The sequence below is a fragment of the Bombus pyrosoma genome, linkage group LG9, assembly GCF_014825855.1.
Source record: "Bombus pyrosoma isolate SC7728 linkage group LG9, ASM1482585v1, whole genome shotgun sequence".
Lineage (NCBI taxonomy): Eukaryota > Metazoa > Arthropoda > Insecta > Hymenoptera > Apidae > Bombus > Bombus pyrosoma.
In genome coordinates this window covers 2,025,557-2,042,055 of record NC_057778.1, presented here as the reverse complement: position 1 = coordinate 2,042,055, position 16,499 = coordinate 2,025,557, and positions in this window count along the sequence as shown.

Here is a 16,499-nt window from a genome sequence, read left to right as displayed (position 1 = left end):
TCAATCAAAAGGCCTCACCTCCAACCTATTTTTTTCCCGTTCTCTCTCCTTCCACGATTCCTCTTCGCTTCTCTTTCGTACCATGGCTCTTCTTTTTTTACCTTTTTTTTTTCCTTTTTTTCGTCCTGTTCACTCTCGTCGTTGCCCGGCGGCCCCCTGTTTGACGTAACCGGGTGTCAAAGAACGACAGAACAGTAACACGTCCTCCCGATGAAAAAAGGAAGAAGGTAGATCGTTCGCCTGGCCGGGTTTTAGCGCGTGGAACGTAGAATCAGACACGTCAAGGGTCGTCGTTTCCTCGTATCTGAATCTTCTCTCTGGTGCATCCGGCGTGTAAACAAATTGACGTGTGTGTGCCGCTACTTCGGATCGCGTTTAACGATTTACACTGAGATTTTTGTCAATCTTTTTTCCAGCCCCGACGGCTGCTTTTTAAAGTCGATGAGTCGCGTAATACGGACATGCTCGGAGGTTTTAATTTTTTACGAAGAAATTTGATGGGAATAATTTGAGGAAAACGAGGTGTATAGTTTTCAGGGATTGTGGTATTCAGTAGCAAATGCTTAATCAATGTGAGAGTATATTTTTTTTTGTTAATAATTGAAGCTCTTAGAAGTTTAATTCTTACAATTTCTTTAGCTACGTACGCGATTCAGACTCCGTTCCAAAGAAAAGAAATCAAAGAGAAATTTTCAAAAATAGTGTACGTGATGTGATCATTTTTTAATGCTTTCTGTTTCTAGATTCGAAGGATGGGGGCCTCTAAAAGGTTTGTTAAAAAATGAACTTCGATCTCGGTAGGATTAACGTTAAACTTTACTATCATAATTCATTCCACCACCCTGACCAATGACAATAAAAAGACACTAATACGATTAAAAGAATCTCAAAGAAGAAGAGGAAGGTGAAAGAGAATATCACGGGACATCCTCCGCACGTTAGCCCGGATCTAATAAAGACTGATTTTACCCGCGTAGAAAAATAATCTACGCGTAATTCCCGCTGCAGCTCGGTTATTTTTTCACCCCGTCGAAATACCGGCTATTCTAAAATACACGGTTGTTGCAGCTCTTCGTCAACGAGATTTCTCCTGGCAGGAAAGAATCGCGACGCGGGGATCCAAGTATGCGTGCGCGCGTCTGAAGACCTCAGGGGCTCTGGTAATAAAGGGAGACATGCGGGTCGTGCGCAAATTAACCCGGGTAATGAAAACACAATGAAATTATAATAAACCAATTGCCAAGTTGATTCGCAGTCCGGGAAGGAGGCCATTCAATAATAAAACACGTAGCTACGGTTCGCGCTCGCGTTCGTATCCGCGTTCGCGGCTCACCTATACACATACCTTCGTATTTATACGTATGCTGAAGGTATATATCCATGTGTCGTGTGTGTACAGGCCCGAGTTCTCTCTACCGGGCCACCGTCGCGTCCTAATGTGCACGTGTATGTGTATGCGTATATATGTGTCTGCAAGAGAATTAATTTCTCGAGAGCCTTTATGCTCTCTGACTGACCAAACTACGAGGTTTCTACGGTTCGTCCACACCTGCAGGACGTTTCTGCACGGCGGGTCTGTGTGTGGACACGTAACACGCACTCACCCACACCTTGAGGAACGTCCGAGGACGGCATACCGTTGCGAAAATACGTTTGACCACGCGGTTCAGCCTCTACGCAGGTACACCTACCTACCTACCTACCTTCCTACCTGCCGGCGGAAGATTATTACAACCAGCGAAATTTCAAAATACACTTATGGCAAGTGTGCACCAGGGGAACCGTATAACACAATGATCAAACACGTAGAGGGCCCCGGACGTACCCACTGCACTCGACCGCGGCCAACCCCGCCAATGCTACATTTGAATTCCATCGAAATGTATTAATATTTTGATTGTTCCCGTTAGCTTCTCCTATTATTGTTGGAAAAATTACCGGTTCGTGGGGACCGCTTTCACAATTAATTGTTCGCGTTCACAATGGAGGATGTAACGTAGAATGGAGATGACGTTTGATATTTTTTTGGACTTTCGTCGGTGATGCTACCGATGGATAGCAAGGATCTTCGAGGATAAATTTCATTTATCGCGGACGTATTTTCGATTGTTATTTTCATGATGGAAGATTTGCTCGTGATTCAAATGAAATTTAACTCTCGCTGGTCTCACTTTCTGAAATTAAGCATGGCGTTTGCTATTTGTATTGGTATATTTATATTATATTATGTTTCGATGACTTCATTCAGCAGAGATAGGTGTCAGAAATAGGATACACACAAATCGCTTTATTTGTTATTTTATCGTTTAGGATTTGATTGTATCGAGGATGGTAACACTACGTTCGATGTAAAAGAATTGATTCATTCGTCATTAGGATTTATTTCCACGAAATCCTCCAATATTTTCTCCAGTCTAATGTTTCGTTATTTAGCAGAAGTTCGTACGATAAAAATGGATGAAAAATCTTAGTAAATGTTCGATAGAATATATCGACTGTGAAAAACGCTACGAACCCTCGGAATCGTACACGTAACGAAAAGTTTCGTACGAGAACAAACTCGCGTAGGACGTAGGCCCGAAATAACCAATGCGGAAATTTTCCCAGTGGAAGAATTCGTTTCTGCGTATACGCGGACGAAAGTGTAGGAGGTTGGGGGGAGGGTATTAGGGAGAGGATGGCAGGGAGTGGAGGATCTTTGTTGCGGTTGGACGTGGTCAGAGACGAGGAGGCGGTGGAAAAGGAGATATGTTTTCGCAAATGTAGGTGCGGTTCTCAAGCCAACCCCTTATGAAATTATTTCGTCCCTCCTGGAGGGGTGGGGCTGGCGGTGCGCGAAGCTGCGGCCGCGTGTTGGGAAAATAGCAGCGCGACTGCAAGAATTATTAGAAAAATTAATTATTTTCCCAGTCTCTTAATTAATTTTACAATTGCTTCTATGTTTCTCTTGCTGGCTGGTTATTATCACGGCCTTTCCTCAGATGTACAGCGGAAAGAAAACAGCGCGTGAAAGCGTCGTAGAAGGAACAAGGATGGAACCGACGAGGGAAAAAAGAGGCGAGAGCTTTCACGGTTGCCTTGGCTTGCTTGCTTGTCTCTTGTATCCGCGTTTCCGGATGTTCCCAGTTTGAATACTTAAGTACCCTTTTTTTTCTTCTATCGCTGAACGTTACGGGATCAAGAGACATTGCCGAAACTCGAAAGTCTCTGTTCCATGTACGTACAACGTGGTGTTTCGAAAACGTATCCACCAACCTGAATCTTCTTTGTTGCAATTATTCTCTTTGTTTATTCTGCGTTATTTCTGATTTTATTTCTTCTCGTCTTATGTTGATAAAAGTTGCAGAAGCATATAATCTTGTTGAAGGAGCATATACACGCACGCACATATACAAGCATATATACAAAATGATGTTTTAAGAACGAAGATAAAACGCTTCTGAGCCTATCTTCATACTACAACCTTTTCATCCTTCTAAATAACGATACACCTCGAAAACTGGGCAAGACATTTTCGAAATACCCAGTACGGAACGAGCAATTTCCATCGACTCAAGATGAAATCCAATTTCGAAAGCCAACCGAACGTCTTATTTTTCGTCCTGGCGAGTTTCGAAAGCCGTTCTCTGTAGAGTAAGAGCAATTGGTTCGCCAGCCAGATCTTGTAAGCAATTCATGAAAGAGAACGATGTGTATCGAAGAATACGCACGCTCTCGTTGGCGAACGTTTCACCGGGGGAGAAGTTTAAAAAATTTACATTACCGGTAAAGTTGGTTTCTCTGTAGGGATCAGTTTTTGCATTTATATGATATTGAGATACGCATATACCGGTGTGGTAACGGATGCAGGCGGCAGGCCGGATCATCCCTCGAAAAGTTTTGACTTCCGTTCAAAAGAGAGGAAAAGGATTCTCCGCGAGACAGCGGCCTGGCGCATCCTTTCCCCCTTTCTGGATTTTTTGCAGGTCTGGCCACGTCTCAATTATAGAAAGCCTTGCTTCGACTGCCACAGACGAATTCCAATTAGTCGCCGGGTGGCCCATGTCGCGGGGACCTCGTATGGGGTTTCCCGGATTCTGTACGAGTTCCTTTCATGGAGCGACTCGTTCATTTGCCTTTCGTCCATATCTCCTGCTCCACCCCCTCTATCCCTTTCTCTCTCCCTTCCTCCATCAGGTTCACCCGCTACTTTCCGTCTCTCTCCTTTTTCTCCACGTTCACTCTGACTGCTTCTCTTTTCGTTAGACCAACCAAGCTACCCCGAGGGAGTCTTCTATGCTAGCCGGACGCCTGGATTAGCAGGGCGTCAAAGCCAGCTACGAAGTTGGTTCAAAGTGGGTGCGAGAACTAAATACGGGTCCGTCTCATCCTACAAATACTTTTGCTTCTTTCTTCGAGATTCGCTGCCGGTGCTTCTTGTTGCGCTTCGAATTCACTGGAAATCCTCCACCGGATTCGAAATGCAATTTCGCATGGCGATACTATCTTCTATTTACTTACGGTAATCGTTAAATCGATTGTATTATCGATTTAACACTTCGGATCACGAAGGATTGAGAAACTTTCGAGTAGGTTCGAAGTTTGCTATTTTTCTAGACGTTGATAATAAAATATTCAAAATAGCTAGGTAACACGTCTTAGGTTTATTTGAAACAGACATGTCCGCTCTTTTCTACTATGAAATTTAGAGGAACTTTTTAATTTATTTCGGGATAAATACGAATCGTTAATTCCACAACTGTCGAACGTGGAATATTTTCGAATATCTAAAGTCGTGGCAATTCCTTGAAAAAAAATATACAATCCTCTAAACGATCTCCTCCTATTTTCCTCTAATTTGTTCAAAAAAATTGCACTTGTATCGTTCTACATACTCTGAAATAATATCGATGTCGAAAGGACTGTTCGGTATAACGATCACCATCGATGTAAGCTATGTGCCGCAAGTCTGGACCTTATCTATCATTTATGGGGGGTGATTCGGAGCGGGTGCTTTGCCGTAGGGGACGATAGTTCGCGAAACGCTTCACAGCCGGATAAGTCGACCTTTAATATGCCGTTTGAATCGGAGCTTTATACAACGTTACAGGCAGAGATAGCTGTCGGTCTGACGTGTTTGCATTTGAGTGAACCAGAGAGTATTGGATGCATATGTTAATCAGCAATATGGCGTCGGGAAGATATTACCCTGCTACTGTAGCAGAAGACCATCCCACAGAGTTACTTGCCCTGGTGTCTCTCTCTCTCTCTCTCTCTCTCTCTCTCTCTCTCTCTAACTCTACCAATATCGTTTCTATATAGGACCATACATATACATGTATACAACAATGTGAACTACGCGTTGCATTGGGTTTTCTGATCCCATGGTTATCCGGCATCAAACTTCACCGTTGTCCTTCCGCACAATGAGAATCTGATAGTTCGTTGCTCCATCAGAACTTGATGATCCACGTTTCCGGTGGATCGAGTTTAGGGCATTAATGTTTTGATTACTTTGCTACGGTGATGGTATTCCTGGTGGGAAATGCTCAGTGGACGTTAAACATAAAATTGACTTAGACGCTCGTCAATGTCCAGAGGATTGTTGGTGCAATATGAGAAAAGTAGCGGAAGATTTCCTTACGGTATGTTAAATTGATTTGGATGATTAATATTATGTAGAAAAGGTTGATAGGATTTCAGAAAATTGTATCGTAAGCTTGATTTTCCGTTTGTTCACGACTAGTTTGTAAATTTGTTGTTCGATTTCAAGTTCACTGAATGAATCTTTCATTCGTCGTGATCGGAAGATGAGCATTAAATTATACGAAATGAACTCTCAACATCGTCGAAAAATAAGTTAATAGGATTTCAGAAAATTGTATCGTGCGACCCGTTTTCAGTGTCATGGTTAGTTAGGAAATTTTGTTGTTCGATTTTAAGCCTGATCAACGAATCTTCCAATTTATTTTATCTATAAGGAGATGACGATTAAAATAGCCGAATAATCAAAGGATGTGCAATTAACCTCGACGGAGCTGGTCGTTTAAGAAAACCAATGACCAAGAAACTCGATTGTCCGCGATAATGCCAATTCCTTTCGACGAATCACGTAGCCGGATGAGTTTAAATTGTATGCGAATAAGAAATCCATAAGAGAGCATCCTTTGGTGATTACGAGTTCCTTCGACTTTGATCGTTCGGGCGTCGAAAGACGCTTTACCTTCCAGCAGCTTTGCTTCGATCGTTCGCCTCGATCTTTCTCTGTACCGGTGGCTGTCTCTTTCGCGCAACGAACGCCCGGTACGTTCAATCGGAAAAGCAAATCTTTGGCGTTCCTCGTTCTACCCTCCCTCCTCCGCGAACTACCCCGATAAATTCGTTCCAGACGACGAAGGATTACCTGGCCTTTCAGACCGAGGCAAATGCGTATAGACGCCAGTCAGGGGATAATCTTTGGCTGCGGAACCGCGAATCCGTTTCCGCTCCCTCGCGTTTTTGCTCCCATCAACCCACAGGATCCTTCGATCGCCGATTTAGAGGAAGCCACGTAGTCATCGCGTTCAGACGTTCGTTTCCCAGTTAAGCACAGACTGCTTTCATTAACGTTGTCTGATTCCTTTCCAAGCTTAGGCTGATTCGCCGAAAACTTTCGAATTTTCTTTATTATGTGAAACCAGAGAGATGAGACGCAGAGCGTCAATCATTTTTTTTCTCAATTATACACAGAATAAATTAGAAGTTTGAAGTGTCGACAGAAGAAATTTGTATCTGTTCACGTGGAGATTAATTCAGCCAGTTGGATGACGTTATTAGAACTTGATTTTTGATTAATTTACATGGCAATTTATTCGACGTAGCCAGTTGTTTAAGGGATGCTCTTCGTATCATATCGCGATTACTTCTGTGAATTTGAGAAATTTTTATATCCCCAACAAAGCTTAATAGGGTAAGGTAAATGATGGAACAAGATGTGACACGGAAGAGGAGAAAGGAGAAAAGAAGAGAGGATGAAAACCAAAGGAGAAAGACAAGGAAGTTGTATTTTTACAACGAATATATAATATCAGTCTATCGCGAAACTCTTTCGAACGAAACGAGATTGACAGTAGTTGATATCAGAATCTGATAGAGATGACCGCAATATCACGTCGGAAAAGGCATTTGGATCTCGGAAAAAAGATATCGGTTCGAGGGAATGTACACGGAGCATCCCTTTTATCCCGCCCAATCGTTCGCGATACATCGGGACTAGGCTTACAAGCACACAAATCTCTGGCTCGGTTTACCCTCGGTACGGGTGATTTAGCGGCTTTTCCCAGAGATTCGAGGGATACGATACCGCTACTGGACTCTTTTATATCAATCGCGGATTGACCCGCGGAGAGTCCATTGAAAAGACACGCCTACGGGAAAACTGGGCAGAAAACCCTCGAGTAGGTGCGAACTGGCTATTTGTCCCTTTGTCTTCGGATATTTATGTCGAAACGTGTAAGAAAGTAGCGTTCTCTTTGGGAAATTCTTAACTTTTGACTTTATTGGATTTTTAGCTTTAAATTGAACGTGTATCAGTGAATAATTTTCGAAATCTATTTCGATATTACGAGACTTCAGATATCGTATCTTTTGTGTTGCAGCTCGAAAGTCATTCGTTTTAATTTAAGCAATGTGATTCTATTCGATTATAACAGGACACGTAATGTATTTATCGATCGATTGATGATTGTTCTCAAATAAGTGTCACGAAATTAAATAGATGCAATCAAATTCCAAATTACACAGCAATTGCTACGACAATACGTAGGAAAAGAAATTTTGAAACACACGATTTGTTAAGAAATAATTTAAGAGGCGTACAGTCGAAGCAAAAATGATGGAATTCCGACTATTATTCTTACAGAATATCAAGAAATACACGGAGAATCTTTTAGCAGAATTAACATTAACTTTTATTAACACAAGATCTGATTATAAATATTTACTTATATCTTCCTCGTCATATTATTTCAATTATACTCATTTATACTACGCATGATATAATCAGATACGGGCTTGATAGTTCTAGCTTCGAATTCTGGATGAAAATATTTGGAAAATCATTGAACAATCGCAACGTGTTGTTAATTTTCACAATTTTCAACAATATCTCGCATCCTCACCGCAGCGATATAAAACCATTTTCGCGCGTTTACCGGAACGCAACTGTTTAACAAAACGAACGTAACAAACATCGTTCCCGTCGGTGGTCAGGTTTCACGTAGAAAAATCTGACGTGGCGCTGATCATAGTTGATTGAATTAGCGTGGTTTACATGCGAATGGTAAATCCGGGCAACGGGCTGCGCCCGCGCAATTAAATATTTATTGGTCTGGGTTAATGCAATGATCATTTAGCAACGTTCACGAATTCGCACCACGCGGCACAGAGTACGTATAACTGCGCGTGCCGCGGCAATGAAATTGGAAATTGGAAGTGTATACCGCACGGTCGAATGATATAGAAGCCATTTCTCGTGACACCTCGAAATTGGCTTCACGGTATTATTAGTTATTGCCACGCCGTGTACACACACGGTTTCCATCGAGTGAGTCGAGTCCGTCGATGGAGAACCGTTATTATCGAGGAGAGAACGTTACCAGTTTTAACAGCTTTTCCTTTTGATCTTCCTCTCGAAAATTTTCCGCCCCGTGACTCGCCATAATCCGTTAAATAAAAAGTAATAAGAACGAACACGCTCCATCGTGCGATGAATATATCGTTTGAACCAACTGGGAGTCTTGCAATTTTATCAACACATTTGGAGAATATTTGACAAAATATTTTATTTACAATCGTGCGTGGACGAGGTCGAGGGAATTTTCCATTTTTGTTTGCTTCGATTTTTTTCGCTGATGCGTACTATGTTTTTGCGGAGAATCAAAATCGATACGTTTATCCTGAATGGAAACTTTTCTTTCGAAATACGTAGCTGTATGTATCGTCGATTTATTAAAAGGATGTTACAACTGGAAAAGGTAAATTTCCCAAGAAGGCTGGTGTAAAATGTAAGCTACTAACATTCTTGTACCATTTCGAAATGTGTTTTTTCAAACTTCGAAACTTAAAAGTTCGTCACTTCTGAATTTCGGTTCGCACACAATGAGAATAGTTTGTTTGAATTCGATGAAAGGTTTCGAGAAAAATATCTTAGAACGCAACGAAATATTTCTGAAACATATCTTCTGTTTGGTGTATTAATTGTGACCAGGAAAGATGTTCGAAAACTGTGAAACACTCGAGAAATATAGTGCTAATTGAACCAGGCTATAACTTCAGCCATGTTGATTTTATAGAAAACAAACGTAAATGCAAGTTCCAACATCGTGTGAAATACTTCACTGTTTAGCTAAGCGGTTATCTTGAGAGTGCCATTATAATAGTCCATATTTCCTTTGAGTTAAAAATTGTGGTGAGAAGAATTTGTTTACCGAAGAAATACTGCCTTGCTCTTTCGCTTCGGTTCTATGGAACATTTTAAAATGGAAGAACGTTTTAAAAGCACGAAAATCTTGTTACAATTTATCAAACTTTGCATAACGTACGGTTTAGAACTACTGAGATATCAATAAAAACTTAGAATTTGTATCTACGTACGTTTAAGATCGATGATTAATATATAAACTCGTTGAACATAGTATAATATCAAATTATGATTAAATACGTGATTGAATGATAAATAAACGAAAGAGAAAGAATTCGAAATAGCACGTAAAAGGATTTCAAAGACACATAGTTTATTCATTTTTGTAGACATCTGAAAATTATCTGATTGACGCGACGATACATTTTAGCCTGATTTTATCCATTTCACGTTTTATTTCTTACATTTACTATCTATTCCACGATCTAAGAAATCTTCGTTTTTAAAAACAGCAAATCGATATATCAATAAATATCTATAAAAACGATTATAAAAATCGGCGAGAAGGTATATTAAGGTTTCGTCGTCGTCGTTGGCGAGAGGTTCTCCCGCCATCGTTTTCCTGCGTGGAACGAACTCGAGCCGAACAAGCTTGCCGGCGCTAAACGGATTATGTCGCGGCGCGCGGATGTCGCTCGCGACGCTGATATTAATTCTCTCGAATGCATCCGTGCCGGGCGCTGATTGATTCCAAAGTTCTCGCAAGAAACTGCCGCGTGTCGCGCGTTAATACGCACCGAGTTACGTACACGTTCAGCCCCTAGTTACGTGGTTTAACGTAATAATTCGTAGCTGCGGTGGTGGTGGCGGCGGTGTTGCAGGGGGTAGCTCACGGCAGCCACGAAAATGCTTCTCATTTTCACGCGACCGACCCGGAGAGAGGCCAACAACGGTAGAAATCTGCCGGCAGCGTTGACATAGAAGACTGCGCGACGAAAGGTGGGACGTAAAGATTCGTTAGCGTCTAATTCTGAGCCGCAGGCGGAAATGAACTTTAGGAAAGTGAGCCGCCCCCAGACGCTACCGTGCCAACTACGGATAAAATATATTTTGATCTGAATAATGCCACCTTGCCTTCCAGGCGGACCGTAATTGAGCGGTTCGAACAATATTCAACCCTTTACGAGCGAGTTTACGTTCTTCTAATATGTTGCTAGAATATAAATTTCTGTTGCAACAATCGACCTGTGAACTGCATTAATTGGGAAGTAAAGAAGAGAGATGAGACGCTGGAAACATTATTTCTGAAGATTTTTCTCCGGGGATAAATATTGTATTTATTAAAATAAGTAATATTTTTAAGTCATAAAATAGGCTGAATATAATTTAAATCTTAAACGGAAGCAACTAATTAAATAATCCTTGTTACATATATCCTATCTTTGTGTCTTTGAACAACTGTCAAGGATTAACGTGATATCCGCGAGAGAATCAAATTCTACCTTACCAATATTTGAATTTAAAAAGTCGATCGACTTTTAAAAATTAATTTTCGTGCAGGTAATTCCATCTTATAATTTCATTAGTAGCGATATCATCGCGCTTTCAACTGTTCCTACAATTTTTCGTGAAACGTTGGACGCGTCAAAGGAAAGTTAAGCGTATTCTCGGTTGGGCGTTTCAATCTTCGACGAATCTCTGACGGAAAGATGACAAAAGATGGGTTACTTGTATAAGAAGACCGATATTCCTTGGCCAGAGTATTACGCTGTTCGAAGAAGGGATGAAAACCCTTAAAGTTGGCCTCCCAAGGACTGTCTTTGTCTCTGACCTCGTCCTTTATAAGAATTTGATCCCTCGGACGGATTATACGTATTGTGGGCGACAGAATGGTCAAAGTTTTGTCCGGGCGTAACGCGGAGACGTCGTACGCGAGAACGTATACACTTTTCCATCCGGCTTATCTTCCGGCGAACGCGACATATAAACATCAATTCAATGTATGAAATCTGTCAAAATGAATTTCGCCTGGGAGTTACCGGTGACCGTCATTTTTCTTCCGGCGACGAATATGATCTTGATGTGAAATATCGTTGTATTATTGCCCTAGCCAGGACGTGGTCACGTAGATTCTCCGTTCGTCCGGAAAATGGAGTCCCTTCGTGGATCTCTCTTCGATAATTATTTGATTGATACGAAAATTCGTATTTTTTCGTTGTGAAACTTTACGCAGCATTGATAGTAATACGTGTCTGTGTACATTTTTTACTAGAAATATAATTAATAGAGAATGATAACACGTAGACCGTGATTTACAATTATGCAAATTTATATCTTTACGAATACATTCGAATGTTTCACTCTCTACATATTATTGGCTAATTCGGAAATATCTCACAGCTTTATTTGTATTATTTTATATTTTACAAGCTTTATCGTCAGAATAGAGAATATGGTTGAATAGAAGTGGATAGAAAGAACGAATATCTAAGGAATATGAAAGGTTAATTTTATTCAGCGCAATCGAGCGCTGAGTGAACACTGTAATATACCTTTACGATCGTTGGAAGGCAATAAGCAATTAACGTGTCAATAAAATCAATTAGAGTTACCATTCTAATACGGTTATTCGTAAGAGCATGATATCCATGGATTAAACCTTTTTCATAAATTCAATTTTCGCTCTCGATCGAAGAATATATACGTGGATCGTTTTATTGCGACAAGCGACAGTGTCATAAAAGAAAGTGTATGATCTTGGGATTTTATTACAGACTCTTAGAGTGCGCAAAGAAAGGGTAAATATTTTTCTCAATCGGTAATAAATTATTTTTTAAAAAATATATTTTTCTCGGTTAGTTAATTATTATCAAATATCGGAAGTACCTTTGATTTTTCTAACAGTCGAAGAATAGTTGTTGACAGTACCAGTCCCATTGGGATTCATTAACAAAATCAATTTATCTATCGTTTCGTTCGACGAAACGATTCTTTTTCATGTTTTTGGTGGCAATGTTTGACTAGTATAGAGCATTAAATCATGATTTGAAAGCAGGTTGCGTGGTTCGGTCCGATTAATCACGCGGCCAGCGACTTTCCTGAACATCTGTCACGATTTCGATGCGAAAGCGAATTTTTTCCCCCGCAACGAGGATCATGAACCACGGAAGAGTGACGACCGCATCGAAACGTTTCGAAACTCAGACGGCCGGCCATTAGTCAGACACGCGGCCCACCAATTAAATGTAAATGTTTGTTTATGTGTTTGTCGGTAGTCGTGGACGTTTATCGATGTCCTGACATTACCTCGCTGCGATTGACGTATACATACATCGCAAATCCTGCCAACCGAATTACCAAAGGGAAGTTTCGCCTTTTTTAAGGGACCCTCTACAAATTTTTAGAATAATCCCAATTTGGTGATCGACGATTTATTTGAAATTTTGCTGCGTAGGATCTTTTTTAAGGCCGACAGAAGCGGAAAAATCCTGTTAATCACATTTTCTGAAGATCAAACTGAATTTTTCGAATTCATCTAAATTTCATAAAACAACTGTACTTGCCTTTCGCAAAACAACGACGATATCCAATAAGCAGAATACAATCGTTTTAAGTTAAACCGCGTAAACGCGAACAAAATACAGTTAGGGATTTCGAGTAGATCGCGGATAATTTGCATTCACGCGAGAATACCGTTCTCATATACCGTGTTACATATTTTTTAAATAACTAGTTACGCTGGAAATCCCCATGACAGGCAGAAACATCGAATAATTTCGTGGTATCGGCGCTGCCATTTGCATTCTGTAAATAATCGTTCTAATTGGATCGCGGTACCTCGTTAATAGCCTACATCGAAATTGTTTTCCGACCCACGTTGAACATCCGTGAATTTCACCAGCGATATTTTTAGACGTACGATGTTGAAATGAATAATCGCTTTATCCGAGCCCGAAACGCCATCCGTCGAATGGGATTTTCAATAAATTTTATTCAGTTTGTTGGTCCGTTGTTAATCGCCGGTGTACGCGTGAATTATTATTAAGAGTATTATTATAAATCACGGTCGAAGCTTGGTTGCACGCACACAAGAGGATCAAAGGATCGATAAACGCCGGTCACGTAGACGCGATTACGCGCTACGACCCGAAATAATCGTTGAACCATCAAAGTAGGTCGAGATCAACGGACTATGCGGTCAAGCATCGGAAGGTAATTAGATCAAGGACCAATAAGACGGGCCGCGATTTATGTAGTGTTAAACTCACGGTCAACTACGTAGGCTTGACCCTAGGAGGCCGGGATCTTTACTTAATTGGAAAGCCGGCAAGTTTCCGAACAGTTTAACTGACCTTCGGTGCTATCGTCCGGCCATCGTAATGCTAGAAGGCCACCCTCGGATATTGCTTCACTGAAACGCTACCGGTATCCTATTCTTGGTGATCATTCCAACGGAAGTCGACGTATCTTCGAAACTAGCCATTAAAATCTGACGAATTTATATCTAGAAATGAAGGTAGATTTTTCTTCTTACTTTTATGGAGGGTCATTGATACTATTCGTGTATTGTATAATATTATAGTATTTAGTATTTTTTAAATTAACTGTAGCGAGGGTAATCAAATACCCACGTACCCATTTCTATATTCCTTTTAAAAATTTCCTTTATTTTCAAGCTATGTCCTTTGCATATGACTACGTGAAAATTGATACGAAAATATTAAATATTATGTACTTGTTGAATAATAGTTTTGGTTGCCTGTATAAAGATGTAATACGGTGATCTTCCTTTTATATTACACTATTTTATTTGAATAAATTTTGCAACATAGAGATATAGAAATGATATATACTGTGTTTGAAATTGCAGCATTGAATGAGAATCCCTGCAGTTCAATTGGTTCAATTTCAACCACAGGATAGAGTGTCCCAGAGGTTGTATCAGGATGGTGCACGCTTAATCGAACGATCCTTTAAACGGGAGGTCAGAGGGCTCGATCGTTTGGTGAACCATTGCCCAGTGGCTCGTTTGGCCCACGATATATAGAGTTTTCGACTTGCACCTTTCCTCTGACGTTACTTTTCTCATCCCTGTCAGAAGTAAACTCTGCATCCAAAAATTTCGACCGAATTCCAAATCACATATCTACTATCTATCTATTAATTCTATTAATTATAATCTTAATATTCTATTTATCTATTAATTATAAATAAAGAAACTAATTTCTAAACGGGAAGGTTCGTGATATAAAAACGATAATAATGAAGATCTTTTGATAGAAAGAAAATACAACAAAACTTCTGAAACACTTTGATGTATGAAAATGTTATTTTGAAGTTATTATATTGAAACAGATAGTTTAGAAAATATTTCTACATGACTGATAAATCTATATACGTTACATTTCCAAGCCTGGCGATATTAGAATCTTTCGGAAGATAGTAACTCGCGATCAGGTGGCTGGATGCCTCGATGCCGTTCTGCCGTATAAATCTCCGTAGCACGCGATGATCGAAAAATATTGCTGGAATATATCAGACCCGTCGGCACTCTGGTACCCCTTCCTTTGGCTTGGAGCATCCCTTCCTTCGGTATCGCTTCTGCGTTCCCCTATAGGCCCATGCTCTCACGATGCAGACCGCGTTAAGATCGGGAAAAGGTATATACGGAGACGCTAGGTGCGCGCCAGAGCGACGTCTATATCCTCAGACGATGATATGTGATCCCGGCAATATCAATAATTTTCGCATTTTTCTACCGTGCTTATTTTCTCCCCAACGTGACGTACCCTAATGTAGTGTCAGACTCGGCTGCGAATGCCTACGCGATAACCGATTTCACGTCTTCTTACTGTCCTCCCAATTTTCCCTAGGATATTTCTTCCTCGGAAATGTTTTATCAATGTATCTCACGTTTCTGCCACTTTACGCTGCTGTAAATGTTTCACGGGCAAATATTTTACGCGTCTCAAAAATCTTTCGACATTTTCTACAATGAAACCTCTATAGATACATATAGATACAGGATGGAGACTACGATAGACACGACGAATACGAAAATATTGTTTCAGTAGGCGAAAGGAATTTTATAAATTTCAATTGTCGCATGTTTGGTCATTTCCTTTGGTTCCTTGCTTACCGATTATTATCGACCGGATTAGGTAAGAACAAATTTTTCTACTTAAAAGGAAAATTCATTGTTAAGCTGTAACACACGTGTAGAATAGATATACGCTATCGTTTAATCTGGCAAGAACATAAAATAACCGCAGCAGGCAATAGGTTTGAGGAGGGACACGCGATCGCAAGCACCAGCATCCGAAGATCGTTTCGTTTACCGGGACCGTTGATGAGGGAGAATAATAGTTCGATACCAATTAGCGAGAAACTGCCCTGTAGCGGTGGTCTGGCCATAAAAAGAAACTGCCGTAGGTAAGTAGGTATGCCTCTAGCATTAACTACCCCCATGGCCAGTGGTATGGCAGGACCATGTCGACCACCGTTAATTGAACGCACCGCTCGTAACAACCCTCCTACGTCCTGCAACCCCCTTCTTCCTTCCGTTAGGCTGCTCTGTCTTTGTTTCTTTTTCCCCGATTGTTGCGCCGTCCTCGGGGCAACATCGCCGTTTCAAATCTATACCACTTACTTTTATGGTTTCTAAGCCTAGTGGAGTGTACACCTTGTTCTCTTTCCACGGAGAATAAAATTCCATGAACCCTTCGAAAGAGGGAAAAAGAGAGAGAAAGAGGGAGAGAGAGAAGGCGTCCGCCCAATTTAGCCCACGCATCGTTTCGCTGTTCTTAAGGGTGTCTTCGTGTTTCCTTCTACTCGATTCTGTCGTTTCGCCGAACGGCTTTAACCGCTTGTTCTTCCGCTACTGTTCGCGATTGATCACGTTAGATTGTTTGGAAAGTTCGTCAAGTTATCGTCGATACAGGTAATTATTATAACGGGAACATTTGTAACGTTATATTTGATAAATATAGAATTGCAGTATACACAGATAAAATTTGGTATTCTGTTTCGAAAGATAATAAAAGCGATGCATGCTTTGCAGATTTCTAACAATCTTAAAAATTCGTGATATTAAATTCTTGGTTGTTAAGTATGTCGTACA